The sequence below is a fragment of the Fundulus heteroclitus genome, chromosome 7 (assembly GCF_011125445.2).
Source record: "Fundulus heteroclitus isolate FHET01 chromosome 7, MU-UCD_Fhet_4.1, whole genome shotgun sequence".
NCBI lineage: Eukaryota > Metazoa > Chordata > Actinopteri > Cyprinodontiformes > Fundulidae > Fundulus > Fundulus heteroclitus.
In genome coordinates this window covers 39,987,367-40,013,668 of record NC_046367.1, presented here as the reverse complement: position 1 = coordinate 40,013,668, position 26,302 = coordinate 39,987,367, and the positions used below count along the sequence as shown (strand labels likewise).

General features: G+C 39.2%; 1 protein-coding gene and 1 long non-coding RNA gene across 2 annotated transcripts in view; one reads left to right on the top strand and one right to left on the bottom strand.

Moving 5' to 3' along the window:
- Nucleotides 1-26,302, bottom strand: part of tmeff2a (transmembrane protein with EGF-like and two follistatin-like domains 2a) — a 197,304-nt gene that overhangs the window by 129,738 nt on the left and 41,264 nt on the right. The window lies entirely within an intron of this gene.
- On the top strand, nucleotides 529-25,995 carry LOC118563762. The gene is made up of 4 exons (XR_004931418.1): nucleotides 529-1,344; nucleotides 17,648-17,712; nucleotides 17,803-17,857; nucleotides 25,725-25,995. It is a non-coding gene; the product is annotated as an uncharacterized LOC118563762 (long non-coding RNA).

Below are 26,302 nucleotides of genomic sequence, written 5' to 3'. Positions count from 1 at the left end.
CCACACATTTGAGAGTTAAAGGGAAGTGCAGCATGTTTTCCTCTTTCTGCTGCTAAAGATCGAACGCATCACAGCGGGTGTGAATAAAGCCGTTTGACGGTGTTACAAACAAACGTTTAAAGGCGAGCATGAAAAAAAAAAAAGGTTTTCCTTCCTGTGGAATGAACAAGAAACCAAAACACCGGCCAGCATGGACTCTCTTAGAAAAGTCTCCGTATGAAAAGCTTCTTCATGAAATATTCATACAGTCTGCACTTTTTATTTTTTTGCTAACTCTGCTACTTGACTCGTATGTAAAGATGAAATGTAAAACAGATGTTTCTCTTTCTCTGTATCATAAAACGTCTCTCTGAAAATGGTCGAGCACCGTCTGAGAGCGTAAGAAAGCAGGCAAAGTTTAAAGAAATGTGGATCCAGAGCCCTTTAACGGATGAAAGTCTGGCTGCGCGCAGAGAAGATTCAAAGAACTGAGGGACGACTGAACATTTTGAAGTTAATCTCTCCAGGTGATGACCTCCTGCAGCTGTTTACCACAACGCTGTTCTCCAAAGTTTACCCTCCCTTTTTACTGGGAACTCACCATACGCAGCGCCTAAGTGGACTGAGGGTTACAAAACTAGTTTTTATCAACTTTATAATGCTTCTTTTTCAAAGAAAGCGTCAGATGCTCGCTGTGCTGGCTTTTAATGACACTTGGTCGGGGTTTTAAACAGAAAAAAAAAGAAGCTTTTATCCTTTCTTTAATTCTGCAGCATAGTTGTAGTTCACTTCGCACAGTTCTGCAGAAAAATAGCTTTTACCTCCCGCTGATCTCCTCGTGTTGCTCCACTGGAGCAGTGGGAGGTTAAGTGACTTGCTCAAGGGCACTCAGGGAAATAGCTGTTAAGGCACAGAGGAACATTACTCATTCATATCCCCACACGGTTTGTTGGCTACAGAGCACGTCTGGATTTTTCAGATGACGGATGGCGCTACAGGAGCGAGTCTCAGTGTTCCTTTTTGGGGGAACGGAGGAGAGATATTAATTTGATTTCATATTGATTTTCTGCTGCTACACCGCTGGAATAACGAACGTGATCATTCACTGGGAAAATATTACCCACTGTTCCCCGGGAAGAGGCCGCGGCTATCAGAGGAGGAACCGCTGCACCACAGACACTGCACATTACCTGATTACATTAAACAGGGAGGAAAATTTGCCGATGAGAGAAAACGTGTTCCTCGCTGGGCGGAACATCACAAACTGGAGAATTTTCCTCACGAGGAGACGGGAGGACTAATGGATTCTTTATACCTGAGATAATTCATCACACACGTCCGGGCAGATATGGAAACAGGCAGCTGGTAAGAGTTGTACGTTTACAGGAAGATCTTTTTTTAATGTATATTTGCCCCCATTCTCACATCCCAGTTTCCAGTGTAAATAATCTGGTTTTTATCAGGTTTAAAATGACCCAAATCAGACCTAAAATGAAATACACAACACGGATTTGAGCGAGTTATCTATCTATCTATCTATCTATCTATCTATCTATCTATCTATCTATCTATATATATATATATATATATATATATATATATATATATATATATATATATATATATATATATATAAAACCATTAAGGAAAAATCTACAGCTAGAATCCCTGGTATCACTGAAATGGAAATGTTTCGAACAGTGCCTGTGTTTAACATCTTAAACCTGTTACTGTTACAAAGAATCCTGGCCAATTTTATATGCCAGATTATTTGTATTTTATGTATTTTAATGGTTGTTTTATTGCTGCTGTCTGTCTTGTCCACAATAATGTGTGCTGCTACCTTTCTTGGCCAGGCCTAGTGGACTGTAGGCAAAATAGTTCTTTGGACTATAAAGGTTGCAGGTCCCTGGTATAGGCAATGGATGGATGGATAGAGGGAATCTTTACTCCAGCTAGTTAATTAAACGTAAGCTTTAGTGAACTTAAAATGTATATGAGCTTTGCATCATGCTGAGCAACGGCGTCTTTAGATGGAAAACTTTACCTTTATCTTCCAGTTTGAATTTGAAGGACTCTTTGGTGTGGAAATCACATGAAAATGTAAAGAAAAACCCTGAACCCTCCACGTTTTGTACTCGACCAGCGTCCCTTACACACACAAAAAATGATATTATTTTAAAGATGGCAACAGAAAAATTACGCAACATTTTTTCCCCTCTATTTCCCTGACTACTATTATAAACTTCAGTCCTCATCTGTACGCACCGGTCATCTGTGAAAGTTATAAATTGAAATGCCAAGGCTTTTAATAAAACATGAAAAGTTTTATTCCCCTGTTTAATTATGGAAACAGAAATACTTTTTGCAGAGTAAGGGGTATTATCTGAGGCTCAAGAGTATCAGGAACTGACAGCAAATCCCAGCCCATATATGCTAAATGGTAAATTACATGAAAAAAGATACATATTATCACCGAGCGGAAACAGCAATACATAAAAATATGAAAAGATCGCAAAACATTGAGATGAAAATAGATCAAAAAGCAAACTGAAGTGGCGGTGGAATAAAACCTGCAAAACAAAGGGGGAAAAACCCTGAACAAGTTCTATGCAAATTTTTATCAACACAGGTGAAGGTATGAAGACAAATAACAACAACAAATGCATAACTAAAAATTCAAAGGATATCAAGAGAACCAGGAGTGCATTCAAGGCCAGTTTTAGCATTGCTAGCATAGTGTTAGCAGTGGCTACAAACACAGCAAAGGTTTGATAACCAGAGGAGGGAAAACATCTGTAGTATCACTTCAGAACCTCAAGAGAGAAAGAAAATGACAAAAACTTAGATCGTGTTTTAACGAGCAGAGACAGAAGAAACGGCTCTCTGGCTCCCGATCAAACGGATTCAGAGAAAGAGAAGCTCACAAAAGAGCCGGCAGTAATGATGAGGAGACGAGTGACACTGTACTGACGGGAAGAAACAGAACCACACCGAGGCAGAGCGGTGCAGAGGGGTGGCAAAAAGTGAAAGAAGTTGGAGAAGTGAGATGAAGACGTGGGGAGAAAGGGTGAGAGACAGAGCCCTGGCTAGACGAAACCTGGCACAGTATGAAAAAGAGCTGCAGCGCCTGCAGAAAAAGAGAGATGCAGGATCATAAAATAAAAAAAAAGAAAAGAAATAAAGACTCAAAGAATAAGACGGACAGAAAATCCCCTTAAAGGAGAGACAGGAAATATGGCAACGCCACAAAGGTGCTTGGAAAAACTTCCTCCAGGGCTCATGTTTTTTTTTTTTTTTTAACGTCGTCTCCTCTCATCTCGCTCCCCCCTCCTCTCTCTCCGGCTGTCCTTAACCTGGGGACTCGGTTTTCTGCCAGGCGTGATGCAACAGAAGGCAAAGCTGGCCAGCAGAACCCTGTGGGTGTCTTTTAAGAGGGCCTTCATTTCCGTGAAAACTCTCTGGAGCCCTCACTTGATCTCCCTCAGAATCTGGCTCTCACCCCTGGGGAAGGCAGAGGAGTGACGACAGGGCTGCGGATCTTAAACCGCCGCCTTTCTTCCAGAAGAGGCTGCAGATGTGAGTCCCTTCCTAAAGCAACGGCTGTCACAGGGGCGAGACCATATGGAAGCAGATATATAGGAGCTTAATCTCCAGATACTCTCCATTAAACGCAGCTCTGATCTGCCAACTCTCTTTTTTTGACTCAATAAAGTCTTCTCCTGATGTGACATCAGCAAACAGGCCAAGCTGATAAAACAGATTTGAAACTTCTTTCTGAGTCGTGCTTCTTTTACCCAAATCTTCTTCACACGGCGCTGGACCGCGGCGGCGTTGTTTTAGCCGTTGTCAGGGTGCCGCGGCTTTGATCACGCCGCTCCTTGATAACCAGCAGCATGTGATGTCGACAGCCAGAGAAATATCAGCTTTGTCAGCTGTTGCACTTTACAGCGAGTCGGCTGAGACGGCTGTCAAGCCTAATAGAAAGGTAAAAAATAAAAATAAAAAGACAGATGTGCCTAGACAATCGGCAAGGTGCGCTGAGAAGACGCATGCGAGGGAAGGGTTGAGTCGGAAGAGCTGAAATGAAGAGACGATAATGAGGAGTGTGGAATGAGACAAAGGGTGAAACAATTTGATCCTCCACAACGTTCTGCAGACAGAGGAGATGAGGCTGGTGGCCAGGACCATATGGCACATCCGTATGTCACCACTGGCTGCGGCTTCGCTAAAGTCGAGGACTTTCCCAAATACCTGACAGGACCTGGACGCTCTTTTGCCATTTCTATCAGGAACAGAGTGATAGAAGATAAGCGTTAGAAGGAAGAGTCGGATTTGGATGTAATTTGGTACTTTTTCAAACAAATGATGGGTGTGATACTGGTTCTATTGGCAAAGAGCTTGCATGAGGTGCATTGTTGACCCTCCAACTCAGGTTATTTTTTTTGTGGGTGGGGGTATAATGCTAAGAAGGCTAAAATGTACAGGTTTTGCACGTTTTAAAAACAAGATGTAAGATTATATGTACATCAGCATCTCATCAAGTATTGATGAGATGTTCTAAGTGCACAGGTCTCCAAAATGATGTCATGATCCTTTAGGAATGTGTTTGTCTCTCATTGATAGAATAGAAGCAGGTCTGTGTAAACTGCTGCTAAATCCTGGAGTCTGAACCTCGGCTAAAGAAGACAAACGTGTTATATTAACAATAAAGAAACTGCTACTTTGAGTTTTCCTTTTGGTAAGTGTGTGCACATGTGCGAGAGCTCAAATGCTAGTTTGCACATGTGCATGCGTACAAGAGTCACGTGAGCGTTATGGCTGAAAAGAGGTGGGAAACGACTGAAAGAGACCATCAGCGGCTGCACCAGGGGCGCAGCGAGAGCGTTGTCAGAATCTGCGACACTCAGTCAGGACAGAGCGTAAAGGTCAGCCGACACAGAGGAAACCTTATAGGGACGTTAACGCATTACCAGCACCTGATGGATTGTGATGCCATCACACTGAAGCCAGGCAGTCATATCATGCATTACGTCCAGACTGGACCATTCTTTTAAGATGCTTCACTAGGTGTCAAACTTGTTAGGTCAACGATCGTATAATCGCTTATTTACCTAAAGGGGACTTGAGGTTGGCGAGTTTCACTGAGTAATTGTTAGATATGGGGAACGTGTGCCGCTAGAGGAAAAAAGAACTGGGAGATGATCTGACAATATTCTCTCCAACTATTATAGAGGCACAGAAGAAAGAGCACAGAGTTTGCCTTTATTAACAGTCAAGTCAACGACTAACACCAGATGTCGGGTCAATATAGGAATTCGTAACTAATATGGCAACAAACAGTTCACACTTTTTATTGTGTCCAAATGATGGAGAGATGAAGTAAAACTTAAGATTTACTTATGCAAACAATTAAAAACGTTCATTCAGAAACTAAATTTAATCACAGCTGCACTACTGATGTCAGCAGAGGCAGACACTAGTCTGTGAAATCAATGCAAACTGATTAATCGTCGTCTCACCTCTGTATCTAGAGCATTCACATCGGATACAGCTGTGTATTGCTGTTGCCTGCTGCATAGATTTTTGTCTTCTTAAACCCCCAGACGGTCATGGCAGATGGCCTTTCACACTGAGCCTGGTTATGTTGGAAACGTCCACCGTGGCTCATACAGGAGGAGTGAATGCTGCAAGTCAATGACTGGATGCAACCTGCTGGGTTTCCTTAGTTAGAAAACTTTTTGCTAACTTGAACAACAAAGTGAGCTTGACTGCATTGAGTGATAACTAGGATCAGTTGGAAATATATGCTCATGACTTTTTTTAAGTGGCTAAAATCAAGGTGTTGTGAATTGCTGCAATATGAATGAAACAAACTAAATCTTGGTATTGAGTCTTTTTCGTGAAGTGAACGTAGCATTACAGTAAAAATGTTCACAATTCATTTCTTCCACATCCAATCCAAGTCTTGACCCAATAATGACTGAAATTAACATTCTCACCTCTGATGCATGCTGTCTAGTCTGACAATAACGCTGCATCACTCAAGCTTATTAAGGCAGTAGAGCCAGAACCTTAAAATGTTACACGGCAAATTTTATTAGTAGTATAAAGCATAAATATGTATTTAAGTTAACAGAAAAAATAAAAAAGATACAGCTGTTAATAGCAACATTTGACATGAATAAGTCAGGAACCATTTTAGAACTGCACCAAGATATTTCATAAAGACCAAGAAACAAAGTAAGTGACTGTCTTCAAACCCTAGATATGAGTTTTTTTTTATTTGTGCCTTAAGTCCAAATTTCCCAGGGGTTTATTTCATAGGACAATAAAGGAATTTATTTTCTTAAATCAGTACACACTGTGATTTTTAGCATAAATGGTAAATGGATTGTACTTGTGTAAAACTTTATCGAGTCCTGAGGACACAAAACAATTTACCCTACCTTCAGTCATTCACATGCTTACGGTGCTGAGTTACCACACAATCTGCACCACCGGCAGTTCAGAGCAGGGTTCAAACCCGCAACCCATCTAGTTCCTAGCTCCTGTGCCACTGTGGTCCCTAATGTACTTTAAAGTACGGGTTTTTGATAATATTTAAAAAATATAAAGAGGAAAAAAAAACTAACATAAGAAAACACATGATGATAGCATTGATGCTTTGAAGGACGTTTGCCCTCAGGCACTTGGATTCATGTGCTCTGATTGTTTAAGTGTGCGTGAAACAACGTGGAGCTGACTCTAGGTCTGTGGGCTTAAGAAAGAAGACTGCAGCAGTTTATGAGTCTGGTAAGGACTTAAAAGAGGTCCCAAAATAATTTGAAAATAGCCATTTAAAAACACATAAAATAGTCAAGAAGTACAGCAAATTTAAAACAACTGTCAACATGTCCAGGTTTGGCTGTGCAAGCATGTTCTCCCAGAAAGCAGACCACAAGATTCTAAAAGTGTGATATTGTGAAGTTTGAAAGAGGACCCAAATGCAGAAACCACCAGTGGTGGAGATGAGCAGGGACTGGAATAACCAAAGACAAGAACATAGAGGTTTAACACAATCAGAGCAGGACATGGAAACCAAAGGTGCATAACAGAGGAACCCAGCAAGAAACATTGAAGAACCAAGAAGCTTAAATACTGAGGGAGGGGTGGAGAATGACATTGGAAGCAGGTGGGTCCTAATCAGTGGAATGCCGAGCAGCTGTGGGAGCCGTTTACTGAGCAAAAAGAAAGGAAAAAAGCCTAAAACAACAGAAGAGAATAAACTAAAATGCACACAGGAAAGACCACAATCAATGTTTAAAGGGGCAATAACAACACATTTAATTTTTCTGTGGTTTTGGGGGTATAATATCTTCTGTTGGGCATTGAGGAGTCCGTGTGAATGTCAAAACTGCCAGCTTAGTCTCTTTGCTAAAAAAAAAAACGTTCAGATCAAAAAACAGGTTATCTTTTAACTAAAACACAACTTCTGTACCAACACGGAAGTTGGCCACAACGCTGTCATTACCTGGGAGTTTATTTCATTTCTAAATGCTGTCAAATGTAAGGAAAGCGTGTTTGTAACTGAATTATCCGGCTGTCGGCTGTATGATTTTCCTGTCGCGGCCCGGGAGAGCCAATCCCCCGCCACAGCGAGTCAGAATAGTGTTCAGTCGCGTCGACAGGTTAAAGCTGTTGGTCAACACAAACACTTCCACTCGCCATTATGCCATCACATGGATTTGTTACAGAGTGCTGTGGGAGAGCAAGGAGGTGGAGATGCGTTATCATTGCTTTACCCAACCCTTTTACTGAGGAAAGATATTTGGCCTGGCAAAACAACAAGCTGACGTTAGTTTTTCATGAAATTCTTTGGAGAAGTTACATATGCCACAATATGTCATGGCACCTTTAACAAACTAAACTGATGAGGAAAGTCCTTAAAGACAATAATAAAGTAATGAATATGACGAGACCTTACTGACAAAAATAACCCAGAAAAGATCAAAAAAACAAAACTCAAACACCAATCGATTATGACAAAAATAAGTCTCCGAAAACCCTAAAACGTCATCACAGGACAGCAGGCTCTGATTTCAAATTTGATATGAAAGTTGACCCTCAAGTCATCAAGAGACAGCACATGTTTACCATCCATAGCAGGTAAAGAAAGAGCATTCCTTTGCTCTCTAAGAAAATCTCACAGACAAGAGTGAAGTTTGCCAGAGAGAGTGTAGACAAAGACGATGACCTCTGTAAAAATCTTTGAACAGATGAATCTAATACTGAATTATTTGGACACCAGACAAGAGGATATCCATCCAGACTTCTATTCTATTTTCTATACCCGCTTATCCATGTAGGGTGGTGGGGGGACTGGTGCCTATCTCCTGCGGTCAATGGGTGAGATGCGGGGTAAACCCTGACAAGGCTGACAGTCCATCACAGGGCAACACAGAGACACAATAACCATGCACACACATTCACACCTCAAGACAATTTAGAGTAACAAATAACCTAACAGTAATGTTTTTGGAGCAGGGGACAAAGCCGGAGTACCCAGAGAGAACCCACATGTGCACATGGAGAACACGCAACTCCATGCAGAAAGACCCCTGGTCGAAGTCAGAGTTTCGAACCAAGGATCTTTTTGCTGCAAGGCATCAGTGCTAAAAGGAGGATATGTTTGACATAAACAAAAGTACAGCATTCCACATAAAGAACCTCATAACCTCAAAATGTGAAACCATCTAAATGAAGAAAGAAAGAAAACTAAAGCTGAAGCAGGAATGGTTCCTGCAACATGACATACACTCAAAACAAAATTGACAAAGAATTAATATTGACAAATGGGAACTCTTGGGTGGAGTCTTAGCCAAGTACTTTAGAAATATTCATCAGAACAATGTCACAGTGTGGCTTCAAAAAGGGCTTCAAAAAGGCTCTCACTAGAGTCATTTTTAGCCAAAAAGTTCAGCTCTAGCAAGTAGGCGATAGGGTGTCCTAACCTTTTCCTCAGTTAGGCAAAAAAAAAAAGCAGATTTTTGTGCTTACTTGAAATTCAATCAGTTTCTTTTCAAGAGATGAATAAAAAAATAGATTAGATATTGATATGCAAACATTTCTCTTGAAAGAACTGAATATCTAATGAGGTGTTCAAGATCTTCACAGCTGTACTCAAGAGCTCTTGATCAGAGTTTCATTTAGAGTTAGTTTGACAGAAATTACGTTCATAAGAACAACTGCTTCTCTATTTTCTCCCACTCATCCTGTTATTTTTATCACCCAGAGTCGAGTTTCTGCAAACCTCCTGTAGGGGCTGCTGTGGTTCTGCCTACTCTCTGCTCTCAACCGTCTTCACCCAGGTTCCACTCCATAAATTTGGGACTGTAGCCAGAACCTGTAGTCCCCCCTGGCTGCCTTAGATCCTGCACACACACACACACACACACACACACACACACACACACACACTCTCACTAAAACATGTAGGCCAAGCTGTCGATGCATCCTCTGTCAGGACAGTTTGTGGGTCAAAACATACAACAAGCCAGCAGAGCCACCAAGATCATTACTGGGCTGCCATAACCGCAGCGAGCGTTGCCCTCTGCAAGCGTCCAGCGGCTGACAGGAGTGGAACAAAGACAGGTAGAAGAGGTGGGGAAGGAAACAGAAGCCAGAGCGGATACACAGGACGAGAATTAGGACGAGGAAGGAGGGAGGGAAAGGTTTGCAGGGGAGAGAGGATGAATGCACACAGGACAGAGAGGTAAATGGGAAACAGGGGGGGGGGAAGGATCAAGCTGAAAAGTGAACTGATGATAGGTGAAGGATGGTGGGATGATAAGTGTTGACGATGAGGAGGGAACAAGCAGGGTAATGTATGGGGTGGTGGGGGATCTGCTCGGAGCAACCACATGGGAGCACGAGACAAAGGAGAGGAGACATGGGAAGTGAAGGCAAGTTCACGCATCGTTGGAGGGAAGGAGCTCTGCAAGGTGCAGCAGAACCAAACATGACAGAATATCAGCATTAATAAGCTGGAATCTGAATGACACATCCCTCAATATACCGTAGCCCACTCCCACCAGAAAGCCATCATCGAACCAAGCAACAATTAGTCACGTCTTGCTCACAGGAGTCGCACTGAGGCATGTGTTGTGTTTGCATCGCAGCAGGGGGGGGGCATCATCCTGAGGTGAGACACGCACTCTAACAAACATGAATCATTAGCCAAGTACAGTTAAACAATGTCTAAAAGTTTCATTTTACAAAGATTATGCTGTGTCAGAGTAAAGGGTTTAAGCAACGGAGGAGAATCAATGTCTAAAAATGCTTCTACACGTTTCCACTATGATTCAAAAATCTAAATCAGAAATTACTCTTTGTAAGCCCTGGTTTTTCTTTTAAATTTCTGCCTGAAAAATCAAAACAAAATAAATCAAGAATAGTTGTACAGTTTTATGGTCTAAATGCAAGTCGCTGGTACCTGAGTAAATGTAAGACATGAAGGAATATTGTTCAAGTGGAACTGCTAATGTAACTTACTATAGCTGATCAGTTTAGGAATAAATAACGAAAATATCCAATTGTTTTTGCATCACCTAAATTCCTTTCTGAATAAATTGTGCAAAATACTGTCAAATATTTTTGTATAAAAACCTGGAAATAGCCTCAGATTTTATAAATCCACAAAGGTTTTAATGGACAGTGTCCCAGGCAGAGCTATGATTCTGGCACAATTTATCCAAATGGACCAGATGTACTTTTTACCTTACAAAAAATTATATTTCCCCAACAGCGCCGCGTGAGCTGGTTGCTGTGTGAAAGTAGCTCCGTATCTTTGTTAACTTTTCATCATTTTATCTACTTCTTCTTTTTGCCTTTCTGCTCACAACATGGAACTAACCGTGTTGTAGTCAACCTCGCTGCCAATTGTATACGCCATTTGCTTTTGGATACTGGGGGGTTCAGTACGCAGCTATTGTTTACACCAGGGATCAACTGCTGCCCTCGCAAATAGCTGCTACCGCAACTGAACGGCTGGCAGTCCCTCGTGAAATAAGACGGAGGTGACGGAAATGAAAGGGGTGGGGGGAAGCTGGCATAGATGGAGGAGAAGGTACAGACCTGTCTTTCCATCCATCGTCAAGGAAAATATAAGATCCCTGACAAAGTGGAGGAATTACCAGCGCTAACCCAGGGTCAGCGGGCTTACAGAGAGACCAGTTTGATCATGCTAACAGAGACTTGGCTAACAATGCTAACTCCAGATACCAATGTAAAGATGAATAGCTTCCATCTGCTCAGGGCTGACAGAACAAAAGACAGCGGTAAGATGAGAGGAGGGTGTCTTGTAGTGTTTGCAAATGATGGTGCAACTCTGGGCATGTGACAATCAGAGGCTTTGCAGTAGAGATATAGAGCTGCTAGCTGTTAGTATGAGACCCTATCGGCTCCGGCGGGAATATACACACGTTTTGGCGATAACAGCACATTTCCGCCCGTCTGCAAATAGGAAAGGAGTCTGTGACGTCATCCACACAGCACCCTAGAGCCCCCTTTCTAATCTTAGGAAACTTTAACCATCCATCCCTGTCCTCCACCCTCCCAACATTTAATCACTAAGTTACCTGCAACACTAGAGACAATAAGCCACTAGACTTACTGCATGTAAACTGCAAAGAGGCATCACCTCTATCTCCCCTTGGGGGCTCAGATGACAACCTGGTTTACCTCCAGCCTGTGTATACATCCCTTGTACACAGAAAACCAGTTGCAATAAACACATTGAGGGAATGGTCTGAGGAGGCTGAAGAAGCCCTGAGAGACAGCCTCATCTGCCCTGCATGGGATGAACTCTGCTATCTTCGTGTGGAGGACATAGATGGAAAAGCAATACATCACAGACTACATAAATTTCTGTGTAGACTCTACTGCACCCGTCAAAAAAGTTAGGTTTTCCTCCAATAACAAGCCCTGCATAAACCCTGACATAAAATATTTGCTCAAGGAAATGAAGAGGACTTTCAGGTCAGAAAATAGAGAGCTGCACAGAAAGAACAGAAAATAACAGAAAAGGAAAAAAACTACAGGAAAAATAAATCCAGTGCTGCATCCTAGATACTCAAGGGAGCGCTTCTGCAGGTCCTTTATCCCAGCTGCTGTTAGACTGTATAATCTCTGCTGCTCACAACAAACTCAATAAGTGTTTCTAACATGCTAATGGTTCCACGGGTTCTGGTCTGATCAGGAATCATTTACATTCTCTCTCGGACACTAATTTGCATTTGGACATATTTTTGGCTTCTGTGGGAGTGTTTGTACAATCATGCATAATTGCACAGTTTGTCTTACATCATTCAGTAAATTGGCTGCTGTCTTTCTTCTATTTTATCTTTTACCTGAATAGCCCATAATTCCAATAATAACTGCACAGTATTTTTCTATTTCTGATGAATAATTTCTCTTCTGCTTTACTGCATAACTTTATAATTTGCTTTTTATTCATATTATTTAATCTAGTGTGTAACTCTGGTGTATCCATGTTTTTGCCAATGTCACACCCAAACTTCCCCATTGAGGGACAATAAAGGTAGTTCTATTCTATTCTATTCTTTGTAAGAACTACGTCAAAAATATGATTGCACCACAGCTGACAAACAATGCTAAACCTGGTATCTGATTTGCATCTTTCCATCCATGGCTAAACTGCAGGATTTCTTTTTATAAATTTAGACAGACATTTCTAGATTGCCAAAGATTGTGAAATTACTTGTTTAAATCAAATATCTGAGACAAATTCAGGGTTGTGCAGAAGTTCTGCAATTTTTGAGCAATTTATGAGCAGAAATAATGGAGTAGTTTGAATTCTTAAAGGCAAGCTATGAACAACAGAAAGTCATCACTTGGCATTGGTGTTGCTTGTTGCTTTACTAACACTTGAAATAATGTGCGTTGGAGCTGTGAATAAAAGCTCCTATTATCTTTCTGAAGAAGCGATTAGAGGCCATAGGAACAGTTCTGTGCAAGATTATAAAATCATAATCTGCCCACTCCAGTTAAAGTACTTTAGAGCACTAGAGCTACAGTATACTGATCTGCCCTTTCAGGATAAGAGGGACAAGTATGTGAAATTGTTTAAATTCTCACGGATCACTTGGTCAGCGAGGTCTAAAAATCAAAGATCAAAATCAAGTCTCATTGTGCATGTTAACTTTAAGTGGATACAGTTGGTGGATTGTGGTTGTTAAAAGGCCTTGATTGGTACAGTACTGTAGAAGTCAGTCCTAATATGTGATTATAATACAGGTTAAGGAGTGGTACACTTCCAACATAAAGTTTCAGACAGGTAATTGTACTGTGTATGAACAGAAATATCAAGTTTATAGTCTCTCTTTAGGTCTTCTGTTTCATTCATTGTACAACCTGTAAAAGCGCAAATAATTAGGTGAGAAAATGTGATTGTAATCTCACATAATTACATGATATGGTTAATACGTAAAATAATGAACAGTATATGGTTTCTTTGTGAAGGGCTGCCATTACCCCGTGAGCTGCACTTTGAGAATCCGAGTATTAACAGATTTGTATGGTAGAATTAGCCCTACATGCAGTTAATCTGAGCCAGCATTTACAGTGAATATTTAACTGATTTTCTGGGTTAAACGAGCAGCCAAGGCCGAGCACAGCACCGACACTGACCCAGGCTAAATGTTTCATTCTTTATGCTCACATAGTTTTCCTGTTCAGAAGAAGTCTCACACAGCAGTCAGGAAAAGGCATAGAAGTTCTTCCAGCAATGATGAATGTTAGATGGAACCAATGTGTCGATTGATGTTAATTTAATTATCAATTATTTTAGTTGTTTTTTTCTAACATTGTATACTTTTTTAGTCCAGTCCTTTATAGAACTGCATGCTGCATCAGACTGATCCTGTACAATGCCTTCACCGTTTAGATGTACAGCAGAAAGAAATCTATGGGAAAAGATAACCTTGCTCCAAAGGGTACCAACCCACTGAAGGAGAATTTATTGGTCTGATTATTTAATAGAGACCATATAGATCAAGATCTCTCCCTGGATAGAAGAACTTCAGGAGGTCAAAGGGGGATTAAAAGAGCATGTGGACAAGGTGGATGAAATCATGACTAAACAATCTTCTTTGTTCTGCATCTAATGATCGGACTGCAAATTGTCTTAGGGATTTTTTTTCGTTGTTATGAGTGTAAATCTGCAGTCATACGATTTCTACATATGTTGGTATATCTAAAAAAAAAATCACGTCCAAACGGGAAGAAATGAAATGCTTAGAATGAGCTTGGTGAATATTTTAATAACAAAAATGGAAAAGTTAGAGAACTTGAATACAGAAAAGAGGACATGGAACACAGGGAGAGCAGTGAGAGGAACAAGTAATGATCAATGAAAACCAGGGAGCTTATATACTGAGGGAACAGTGGAGAATAACATTGGGTTCAGGGGAGATAATCAGGGAAAATCTATTTTTTCTAAGTTGAAAAATTTGGAGTTTTACAGTAAAGGGGCTGGCATGCTATTACAACTGTGGAATCCCTGTCATTTTTTTATTTCAAAGACCTAAACATGGTGTGTCCCCAAGTGGTTAGATGATGAACATGCTAATCAAAATTCCGAAAATGTATTCTGGTAAATTACTCTTCGGAGCTGACAGAGTATCTGTGTTATGTTGAAAATAGGTAACATTATTCAGATTAATGTTGCAGCACTTGTTTAAATTTCACAACAATGGGACAAGTTTGATTATAAATTTAGCGACAGCCTGGCTCAGCTGTATTCTTCCTTTTACAGAAATGTCTGGTCTTGCAAAGGAAGTGAAGAGATTGATTTTTGAAGTACTTTCAAAATGTACCAAATGTTACAAAGTGAGTCTTAATTTAGATTTTTGTCATTTTGTTTTCATCTTAAAACACCTATAGACTTACCACTGCACTGCTGAAAATATACTATAGGAATTACTTTATTGTTCCGCAGTGGGGAAATTCGGGGTGACAGTGGCAAACGCACACAGTTACACACAATTATTAGCAATGAAAAAAAAGCAAAGTCTTATCTAAAATTAGCTCTAATGAAACACCAAGATTAGAAGATAAAAAAGTAAATACTTGAGTAAATAAATATTGCACAGTGGAAACTTTTTAACAGTAACACACAATAATGCAAAATGCAATGTGCAGTATGTTGCAGCAGCCCCCTGAAGTAGCTAAGGTGTGTGCCAGTTACCTTAGCATCTGGGGAACAGTGTAAACAATTAATGGTCGGATCAGAACCCATGCAACCATTAGCATGATGTCAACAGTTACTGTGTCTGTTGTGAGTAGCAGAAGATTATAAAGTCTGACTGCAGTAGGAGAGACGACCTGCGGAAAATCTCCTGACATTTATGTATATATATATATATATATATATATATATATATATATATATATATATATATATATATATATAGGCATCTTTTATGATGATTGTAAAAATATTGTAAAATCTGATGTCAGCTGCTTCCACTTAGCGTCAAAGCGATGAGCAGTGGAAGTAGCATCTTCAGAGATCAAGTCAGTTTAATGACAGATTCAGTTGTGCTGCCTAAATCAGATGGACTTACACTGGCACCCTTTCTGACATGACCCTGATACTTTACTGCTCTGCAGAAACCTAGGGTGTTACTGATGGATCACTAAAACCACCAATGCAAAGGCAAATCTCCTCACTAAGACAATCAGGTTAGTTGTTGCAGATTCCCTTTATGGAATTAGATGATCCATAACAACAATGGTCTGTAACTATTATAGATAACTATTATCTATAACCAGCTCATTTCCTGCTCATAGAAATTTCACATGAAGTGTTTCCTGGAGTAATGGACCTCTACACCTTTCTGGCTGATCCCCCTTTAGGTGAACAGAAGTTTTCAGCGTCCCATTTAGTCAAGGCCGGAGAAAAATGACTAAAAACTATTTCAACCTGGAGAGACTCACACATACAAGAGAACCAATTAGAGAGATTTAATGACAAAAATTAGCACTCTGACCCCAGCAGAAGGCGTGAAAGCTGCAAATGTCTATGAGTTTGGATGTTCATTTTAGGATTAGGATTAGTAAAGACTTCCCCCTGGGGTCCGGACACTGGTGGTGGAGGCTGTAGGGCAGAAGTAGTCAGGTGAAGCTAGTAAGCATGAAGGAGCAGATGGGGTGGAGGAGGGTCAAAGCTCAGCTGAAGAGCAGTAGAATCCATGTGTGGAGAGCCTTATAAGAGAGTTTTGTGGGTTAGTAGGATAAGGACTTAATGCAGATTGGCTGCTGCACGGATGCTTGACGAGGCAATCAGTGGAAGCAGGTGCGCAGTGGGGGAGTATTCCATCTTGAACTTTTGTCTAAACTTAATTTTGAGTTAAGGAAAAAGACAAGAAAATAAAGATATACATCTTTCATTCAAATGTTTATGTGTCTGTGCTGAATTGGCCTTATTTTGCACTACAGCTGTGTATTTTTATTAAAGTAGAAATTACACTTTTTAAAAACAATTAGATTAAAGTGGTATGTTTTGGCCCTCATTAATTCATCAAAAATATAAGCAACTGTTATTGCTATCGAAGAAATTCTAAATTTAAAAGGGATTTTTAATTTAGATATAGAGGCTACAGTACAACTGAGATAAACTCAGGTATCGTCTATCCCTATGGTGACAAAATGGCCAAACGTTTCTTCTCATATGACCCCTAGTAGGTCTAGAGTACACATCAGTAGTTGTTAGTCACAAAAGTTTACAGGAGGTTGATAATTGAGTCATTTTTCACAGCATATGTATATTTTACAAAAAAATATTTAACATAAATTGTATGTTGCTCTAGGTAGTCATAAATTGTCCTTACAAAACTGGTTTACATGAGACGGAAAGCTTCACTGTTTTCCAATTCAGGTGGATAAAATACTATTTAAAGGCACAAATAAAGTCTTTCACTGTTGACTAGAAATATTTCTGCATTACACTATTACCAAATAAGGCAATTCCTGGCAAGGGGGGCTAGTCTTGGTGTACTAGAGTTATCCTTATCACTGCCCTTACTTTGCTCTTGGCTCTTGCTTCAGTGTGTGAAATATGCTTCAGAGAAATGGGACACCCGTTCTGGAGGCCTGTTAGTCATAAATCGTCATGGATTCCTTTCATGCAAAAAGATGCAATGCATTTTTGCTGTAGTTCCAGGGTATGCTGTAACAATAATGTATAATGCAATTTTTTTATATATATATATTTAGTTGAATCAGCCTTAGCCCCCACAACAATACCCCAAAAAACAAGAGACTACAGACACTACAGTGGTGGATGTAAATATAAAATTATTGTTTTTGACAATTCTGTGTTAATGGTTGCAATTATTGATAGCAACCATTTTAGGAATCAGACCCCAGACAGAGTAAGATGCCTTTTGCAGTACAATCACAAGATAAATACATATTCCCCGGACATTTTCTAACTTTACAAAGGCAAAAGTAAAGGAACACACAAAGTCTACAAAATACTGTAAGTAGCAAACCAAGGAAAAGTCGACACTTCTCCAGAGAATGTCTGAGTGTGTGGGCCTTTTCACTATCCTCCTAAATACAGAGTCAGTGGTTCAGAACTGCTGAAAGGGTTTTTTTTTTTCAGCTAAAGGACACTCCTGGGAACCTTTTTGTACAAGCATCTCAGGCACCAGCCCAACATAAAAAGAGGTATGAAATGCTTCACTACACTGCTCTCCCTTCATCAGCATGTGTGGCATATAGAACGAATTTCAATGACAACGTTGACATTTTCTGCAGAAGCAGAAAACTGTTTCAAGAGGATGACGTCCACTGATCTTCGCTGGAAGTTAAGGTGCTACAACAATTCATTACATGGCACTCTGAAACAACCTTTGAAATGTCCTCGTGTATCTAAAGATATCAAAGGAGAGGTGGAGCTGAGGGGAAATCACGGCGTCAATGAAGTACAGATAAAAACTACCTAACTTCTTCCTGGGTGCCAATTATGTAAATCCCGACAAGATTAGAATCAACTATTAGAATTTGTTCTTATGATAAAGTTTTGAAAATCTGAGATGGAAATCCAAGTTTGAATGAGCTTTTGACCACAATGTGGTCATCAGTCAGGAGGATGTTTTTGAGGAGGAAATCCCGAACAAAATCAGATTCAAGAAACTTTATTCTCATTGGATCACATGAGGTGGACAAAATTAGATTCCCCTGACCTAGTATAAGTCTGATAAAAATAAGAATAAAATGAAATACACAAAAATATAAATATGAAAACAACAATGTACAATAATATATATATATATATATATATATATATATATATATATATATATATATATATATATATATATATATATATATATATTATACTGTGTATACAGTATATACAGCATGGAGTGTTGTCACAAGAACACCATTTTTACTAAAAATAACTAAACATTTTCTAGCATAAAAAAACTAAGAGCAATATGAAACAATATTCTAAAACACTGAAAAATTTAGACTGACATATTCTGTATACAGCAGGCGAAACGATAACTCACCAGTCTAATAATAAAGATGCAAAAAGAGAATGGGTCCTGCATGCTGATTGCTCTTTCATCAAACACCAACGCATTTATTGCTAACATCCACTCTTGTTTTTCCTCCGGAGCGATCCTTGTCTCGCTTTCTCTTTCTGGCCTCCTCAGATATAGTTTTCCTATTTTTGCTTCCCTCCGCCGTGACAAACTTTGACTCGAGGATGAGAAAAGTGAGTTTAGCTCTTGTGTTTAAGGGGAACTCAGACTGTCGTAAAGCAGCGCCGTAGGTCACATGACCCATTCAGGAACAGATCTCAGCCTCTTAAGTCACATAAATGACGTTTTGAGAAAAGCAGCCTGGAAGCAACACTGATCCTCGCCAGGTGCTCTATATTGATGTGAAAAATCATTTAATATATCTCAAATTAAGCTAATACTTAGGTCAAAATGTACACAGTGCTAATTTAATGTTCTTCTGCAGTTGGTCTTTGTCCAAAAATAAGACTCATAACTCTGTCACCCTACTGCTTATCTGCTCTTTGTTTCACTGGTGATGGAAGACATGATACCATAGAAAACTAATGATCTAGGATTACCTTACTGGCCACATAGCATAGGTGCGATGCCATGTTATACTGTGCAGATGCTTCACTCGCCTTGGTATACTGAATGCTTAAAACTGAAACCAAGATAGTCCTAAATTTGGCAAATAACTTCCTGACCACCTGGGGGTACTCATGGATCAATGGATTTTTACTCCAACAGTACATGGTTCTTAAATAAAATATAAATAAATAAATAAAGAAATACATAAATAAATAAATGAATAAATAAATAATAAAACAGTGACTTCCTCCCCTCAAAAAAACTAAATACCCCACTTTGATGTGGCAGAAAACTGCCTTGGAAAGGGGATGCATCAAAAGCACACACACACAATCTTCAAAGAGTTGACAGGTGACGATGTTCTACAAAATCCTCTTTGTCATCACATTTAGCCCCACTTATCACACGTTTTGTGTTACGCCAGCACATATGACAGGAGAGGCAGCACCATGACACAGCAGCAGTAATTATCAAAGGAAAATCTTTGTTGAGATGTTTCATTATAGAATATATAGTACCTCATAAGTATATTTATGTGAACTAAGGGGAAAAAAAGGATTATTATTCAAAGTCATGAGTCATGATCAACTGGTCCCACGGGTAACAAATTAAACACAGTCTAAAAGGACTAGATCCCTAATATTTACAGTCATGCCAAAAATTTGTAATACCCTTGCAGATTTAGGTTTAAGGTCATCGTTTTTAATTTCATCAGGATGTTTTTTTTTTCTGACTGAAAGCAAGATTGGCCCTGCCAGAGTCCTGACTTGAATCTAATATACAATCTGCAGAGGGAGCTAAAGATTAGGGCAATGACAAGGAGGCCTTCCATCTTCTAAGACTTGGAGGTCATAACCAAAGATAGAAAATAACAGTGGAGACATGCAAACAGCGGCTGAGAAATCATAGATTGCTGTAACACCACAACCAATAATAATAATAATAATAATAATAATAATACATTATAATTCCATAGATAATTTTTTTTAATTGTTTTATAGGGATGTGCAGGGCAACCTCATGTTCACGTTTTACTTTATTAAAATCATCACAAAAAGTCTGAACTTTAAGCTATTTAGCAAATGCTGAAGCTAAACTGTGCATTGTGTGGATAAATGTACAAAACTAGATGCTGTAAGGCATCTGTGACAACACGATTTAAAAAAAGCAATAGAGCAGCTAAAAGAAAATTGAAGTATAATGGCATTCATATGGAATCAATAGTTACCAGCAACAATACTGCTTACTCGGCATGTTTAGCCGCTTTCTGCAGAGCTGCTGCATGGACTGACTCTGGGCTAATAATGTTTAACCCTTCTCCTTTGTGCTGCTAAGCCTGTAATTATCAGCTATTTAGAGGAATGTCAGTTTTACCTTAGCAAAAAAAAAAAAGTGCCTTCACTCTGTATTTTGCAAACTTTTTAAAATCATCTACGTAAATGATGAACACACTAAAACTGGATTTCTTTTCTGAAGACTACTGGTAAAATTTCTCATTTATATATATATAAAAAAAAACACTTGACATATGGTAATTTCTCAAGTTGTACTAAAACCGTGCAAAGAAGGTTTAATCATAATAACTGCTTCCTTGCTGATACTAATATGCCTTCCACTATTATATGTTTTGTCAGTTCACAGAATTAATTACAGCACACTGGCTGCCCAGACCAAGAATAATTGACATTTAACACAAACTCAGAAAAAAATCTTTTTTGAAATCTCATCGAAACATTAGACCTGAACACATGAGCACATAGTTGGCTTTAGATAAACCAGTATTGGACATATTCAAGTGAATGATCCACGTTTATGAGCCACATTTGCAAATTCTCGACCATCTTCGCTTTTATTTCAGCAGAATCAAAACAGCCTGAGCATTTGTTGGCCTATTTATTAGAAAGTATCAGAATCTTCTCCAAATATCAGATGCATTCATTGTCCGCCCACACAGGTGTTTGCACTCATCGTACCTGGTTTGATCTCCCCTGAGGACAGCGTGGGTGACTCAGCGGACATGCAGTGCTGTTGCACCTGTTAGCAGAAAGGAATTCATTTTTTCCCCTTATTTTCACTCATCTAACTTGGGTGATCTCCAGTGAATCGTTTGTGTTTCTGATCAAATTCTGACTAAGCTTATTTCTAATCAGAGTGGAAGAACATGCATTCATGTAGCCTGCTTGCATAGCAGTGATCATTTAAACAGGCTGCATGAGTGAGTCTCACTTACAGAGCATCTCTCGGTGCTGACACACTCGACACAAAAGAGCGATCTTAGGCGGTATAAACCGTGAATAACTTTCCCTGGCTTTGGCTCAAAACGCGTACGTGTATTCACTACCTGTCAAAAGTCATGACTCAACCTCAGCACACAGAGAAACTTAGACAGCTGAACAGCCTGCTGTGCAAATGTTTACATCCCATTCTGAAAAATTACCATTTAGAATGTCAAAGGAATCTAGACCTCCTGCTCTCTCTTTGCTGTTCAGTGATCTACATAACGTAAAGTTATTCTGTTTTTATTTTAGTATTTTTAGTTCCCTCAATAATTCCCCTTGAAATCTATGAAGCACATTTCTTGCTAATCGTGTCTGCACAACGCTGTAAGAGCTTGCTGGAGCTACAGGGGTGACCGAGCTCCTTCTGCACACACGTCCATGCATTCTTTGCAGAAAGGGAGCGACATACAAACACAGGCAGGCACATCCTTCATCCGCAGAGACCTGACTGATAGCCTGATCCATTTCCTGTAACCATTAGAGGCGGCCCTCGATTATGCAATCCATCCCAAGGCTATCATCCACCTCTATCAATAATAAACATCTCCAAACTAGGGCTAGCCCCGGAGGATCGAGGAGGCACCGCCCAGCACGTTCCAGTTCTGTTGAAGCATTGCGCCTGCTTGGACCTTCCCTGAGTCCGTCGTCCGCTTCCCACACCGCTTGTCCTCTGTTGTTGCTGAGATCCCCCCCCCCCCCCACACACACACACACACACACCCCGGCAGCAAAACTTTTGCTTTCCACAGTTTTATCAAGTGTGACAAAGATAGCTCTGTGGCAATGAGGGCAGCAGAGAGCACCTGAGGCTCGCTGACAAGAGACAGACGCTCAAGTCTGCGTGTGATGAGATGGAAATCTGACACAGTTTGTTTTAACTGACCGCAGGAAGGGCATGGTGTGGTGGAAGGGCTTAGAAACAAGATAAAAGTGCTTTGTTGTTGCTGTTGTTGTTTTTTTTTATAAATATAGAACAAATACAGGTCTAATGACTTAATATTTCATCCCAGCTTTTCTTATCAGTACTGCTGTGTTTGTATTTTTGGCTTCACACTAACAAAGGCTTAGAAAGTACAGGAATATATCTTTTTTAGGCTGAAACACTATATATCTTACTAGTGAACCAAAGGTATATGGGTAATGCATACATTAGTCATAATTTAACATAGCAGGGGTTCAGAAACACCTGAAACAGTTTAATCAAGAAACGTCTGCCTAGACTATAAGAAAGTCGTTAATGAAATCAACCATAAGTTCCTTATTGCACGGTCATCAAAATGTATTTTTTAGTTGGCCCAAAAAAAGATAAAAACATATAATCCTTGTTTGGTCCCCATTTTTATTTTTCTTTGCTTTTATTGTACTCAATACGTTTATCAATATCAAAAATATCAATAACAGATTGATATTTGGTTATGAATAAAAAGCATTATCATTATTATTATTATTATTATTATTATTAGTAGTAGTAGTAGTAGTAGTAGTATGGAGGACCAAGTCTTCCATATATAAAAATAAATACAGAAATAAATAAATGCTCAATAAATAAATAAGCATACAATTAATTGCCACCAAATTAATAAATGTAGGTAGAAATTAAATTATACAGTGAGACATAAATGTATATATCTCTTTTAATTAGCTTATTCTTTTATTCGCCTTTGTAATAATTACCTTATTTATTTATTGTGCGTTATAATCTTCAACTTTATTTATTAATTACTTATTTTTTTTAAGTATTTATTTTTGTGCATGTTATAATATTTTTGTCTGTTTTATTCTTCCTTAGTATTTTTTTACCCTATATATTTCTGTGATGCTATTTATTTCTGCCTGTCCTTTTTACATTTCTGTATGCATTTCTGCCTCATTATGCAAATGAGGAGGGGCTGTGTCTTAAGGGCTCAACTTCTTCCCATTGGTTGGTTAGCATTTTACTGCATCGGTCAAATCTACATGGCTTTTCCCCGCACTAAAGCTTAAGTAATGTCAAACTCATCAGGCAGACGTTCAGTGTCCGACCTCTTAAGGGAAGCTGCTAATAGACTGGAAGAATTAGAACGCTGTACATTTGGGATTTGAATGTTTTTCTGAGGTTTCAGATTCGTTTTTTCCAGATCAGTAACTCATCGGCGGATGATTTCTTTTACAAAACAGACACCTCTCCGCAACCACAGCAAGGCAGACACTGAGCTACAACCGTAGTTTCCCCAAAACGAGTCTCCCACCGCGCTGGGTGAATTACATTGGACCCTATGCAGAGCTCGCTTGATAAGAAAATACTGTAGTTGATTATAAAAGGCACAATATGAATTATCAGATTCACATCCAGGCAATAAAAAGCACTACATATTATCATTATTCTATCCATGTTGGTCTAATTTGTGAAGGAAGCGGAGTTTCATCAAGCCGATCCAACATTTCCCCCTCAGCTGCAACACTTGGGGTTCACGCTGCGTCTTTACGCATGATCCAGCACCGCAGTGAAGTTGGTTTGAATTTGGATATTGGACATTCAAGCTCCACGGAGTCAACGGGATCTAGCTCATGGTTAATCCGATTGAGGGACTCCGATTTCGGCCAGCGTCTCTCAGCTGCTCCCTCCTCCCACACGCGGTGGTGCAGTTAGAGACCGTCAAAAAACTTTTGAACCAAGCTCTCTTGAGAAATAAAAATCAATAAATGTATTATCTTGTGACCAGCTAAGATAAACTAATATAAATTGATGCCAATAGATAAAAATCTGTAAGGCACACTTGTTTTTATTAATTTTTAAGCTATTTTCAATTTTCAAGACAAAAATTTGGACTTTTCTTCAAAAATGCTGTTGGTTAGCGAACTATTTTTACATACAAACACACAAACACTGAATTCAAACTCAACCCTTTATTTAACCAATTTTTTACTAAAACTGCAGGTTTTTAAAAAAGAGCAAAGAACGTGTGCTCTCTGAACTCCTTGAAGGGGCGGGGCTTGGTGATGGAGCTGGGTTTCTGATTGGTTGGGAGGAAGTAACGACTGTAATATTAGCCTACATAGCTAGACTGCAAAAGAAGGAAAAATGTCATTCTATTTAACTTTTTAATCAACCCTTTTTTTATATCATCGATATATATTGTTATTGAATTATCGTTCAGGCCTAGATGTTAGTTCCTTGGCCCAGTACATCAGGCCAATTGTTGCACATTTTGGGGTTAAAGTGAGATGATCACATCAGAGCAGTTGTTATATCTAACTTTTTACATTTGAGACAGCTAGCTAAAATAAAGCCAATTCTTTCTCAGCAGCACTTTGCAACATAAAAATAGGCCTTTCTTACCACTCAGTTGGATTACTATAATGCACTTTATAAAGGAGTTAGTGATTCCTGCCGCTCTCATCTTCAAAAGGTATTTAATGCTGCTGTATGTCTTTTAACCGGCACACGAAAGTTTGACCACAATTCTGCTATTTTAGCCTCCCTGCACTGGCTGCTTATACATTTTAGGAGCTCAGCCGCTCTGTTAATCCTGAGTGTGCCAAAGATAACGTGTAAGCTCAAAAGTGACCATAGTTTCACCGTAGCAGTTCCTAAATTATGGGATGGCCTTCCCTTGGACATCAGACAGGCCTCGTCCATGTCTGTCTTAAATCCCTTCTTAAAATCCTTCTATTCTCCTTGGCTTTTAATACCGTCTGATGTTGACGTTTTAAAATTGCTTTTAATTTTATTTATTTCCAGTTTACTCAATTTTTATTTATTGTATTTATTATTTTTTAGAAATGTTATTTTATTTGTTAAAATGTATTTTGTTTTATTTGTCGAAATATTTTATTTGTATTTATTGTTCCGTTAGTTCAGGACTGTTTCATTCATGTTAGGTCTTATACTTATTTTAATACTGGTTTGTTATGGTATCATATGACTGCTTTTTATTTATTCTATGTACAGCACTTTGGATCTGTGGGTGCTTAAAGTGCTCTATAAATAAAGCTGGGATTAGTGATGGGAAATTTGATTCTTTTTACTGACTCTAGTCTTTATGAGTCACTCACCAAGATGACTCGTTTTTTCGAGTCACAATAGTGAAAGTGTAACACTATGTAATGTCAAGTGGAGATAAAAAAAAAATTAATTAATTTTTCACAGCTGAGATTTTGTGTCAGTTAAGGCAAAAACCTGCTGTTTGCACTGAAGCATGAAAACTAGTGATTCATACCATGAAGTTGTAATTTATCTCCATAATAACTAATAGAACAAGCTAAACATGTATTGGGACAATAATTACCTGAGAAAATGTCTTTCTACGCTGACACTCAGACTGCAGGAGCAGACCGGAAAGAGGAGGCAGCAGACTTTTAGGAAATGGACGGGTTCTCCTCCCTGGAGAGAGCGTAAGCATGCTGCTGCAGAGCTGAACTATTAAAGGTCATAGCTACAACTTTTTCATCTAACAATACATTTTTTGAAAACAATACATCCACAAAATGTTGAGAATGTTGCAGGATATAAGCATTAATTTTATTGAAAAATAAATTTACAGTATATAGCTAATTCTTTTTATACATTTTGACGGGCCCAATATATATATATATATATAAATATGTACTTCTGGTTACGATGCTAACGTAGACACGAAAGGATTCTGCACCAATAGGAATATAGGGTTGAAGTCACCTGATAGGAGCTCAGGCGTTGCCAGATCATAGTAGCTCTGTGATGGCGAGGTCAAAATGTTTTCTTCTGTTTGTTAGATTTTTCGATTCAAGCGGACCAAAAAACAAGCAAAGTGCGGGTGAAGATACGTCAGGCTTTTGAGCGTTGGTGCCGACTCTCCTTCTGGACAGGTAGGTTAAATGTTTGCTAATCTTCCATTCTGCCCACACATTTTCTACAGA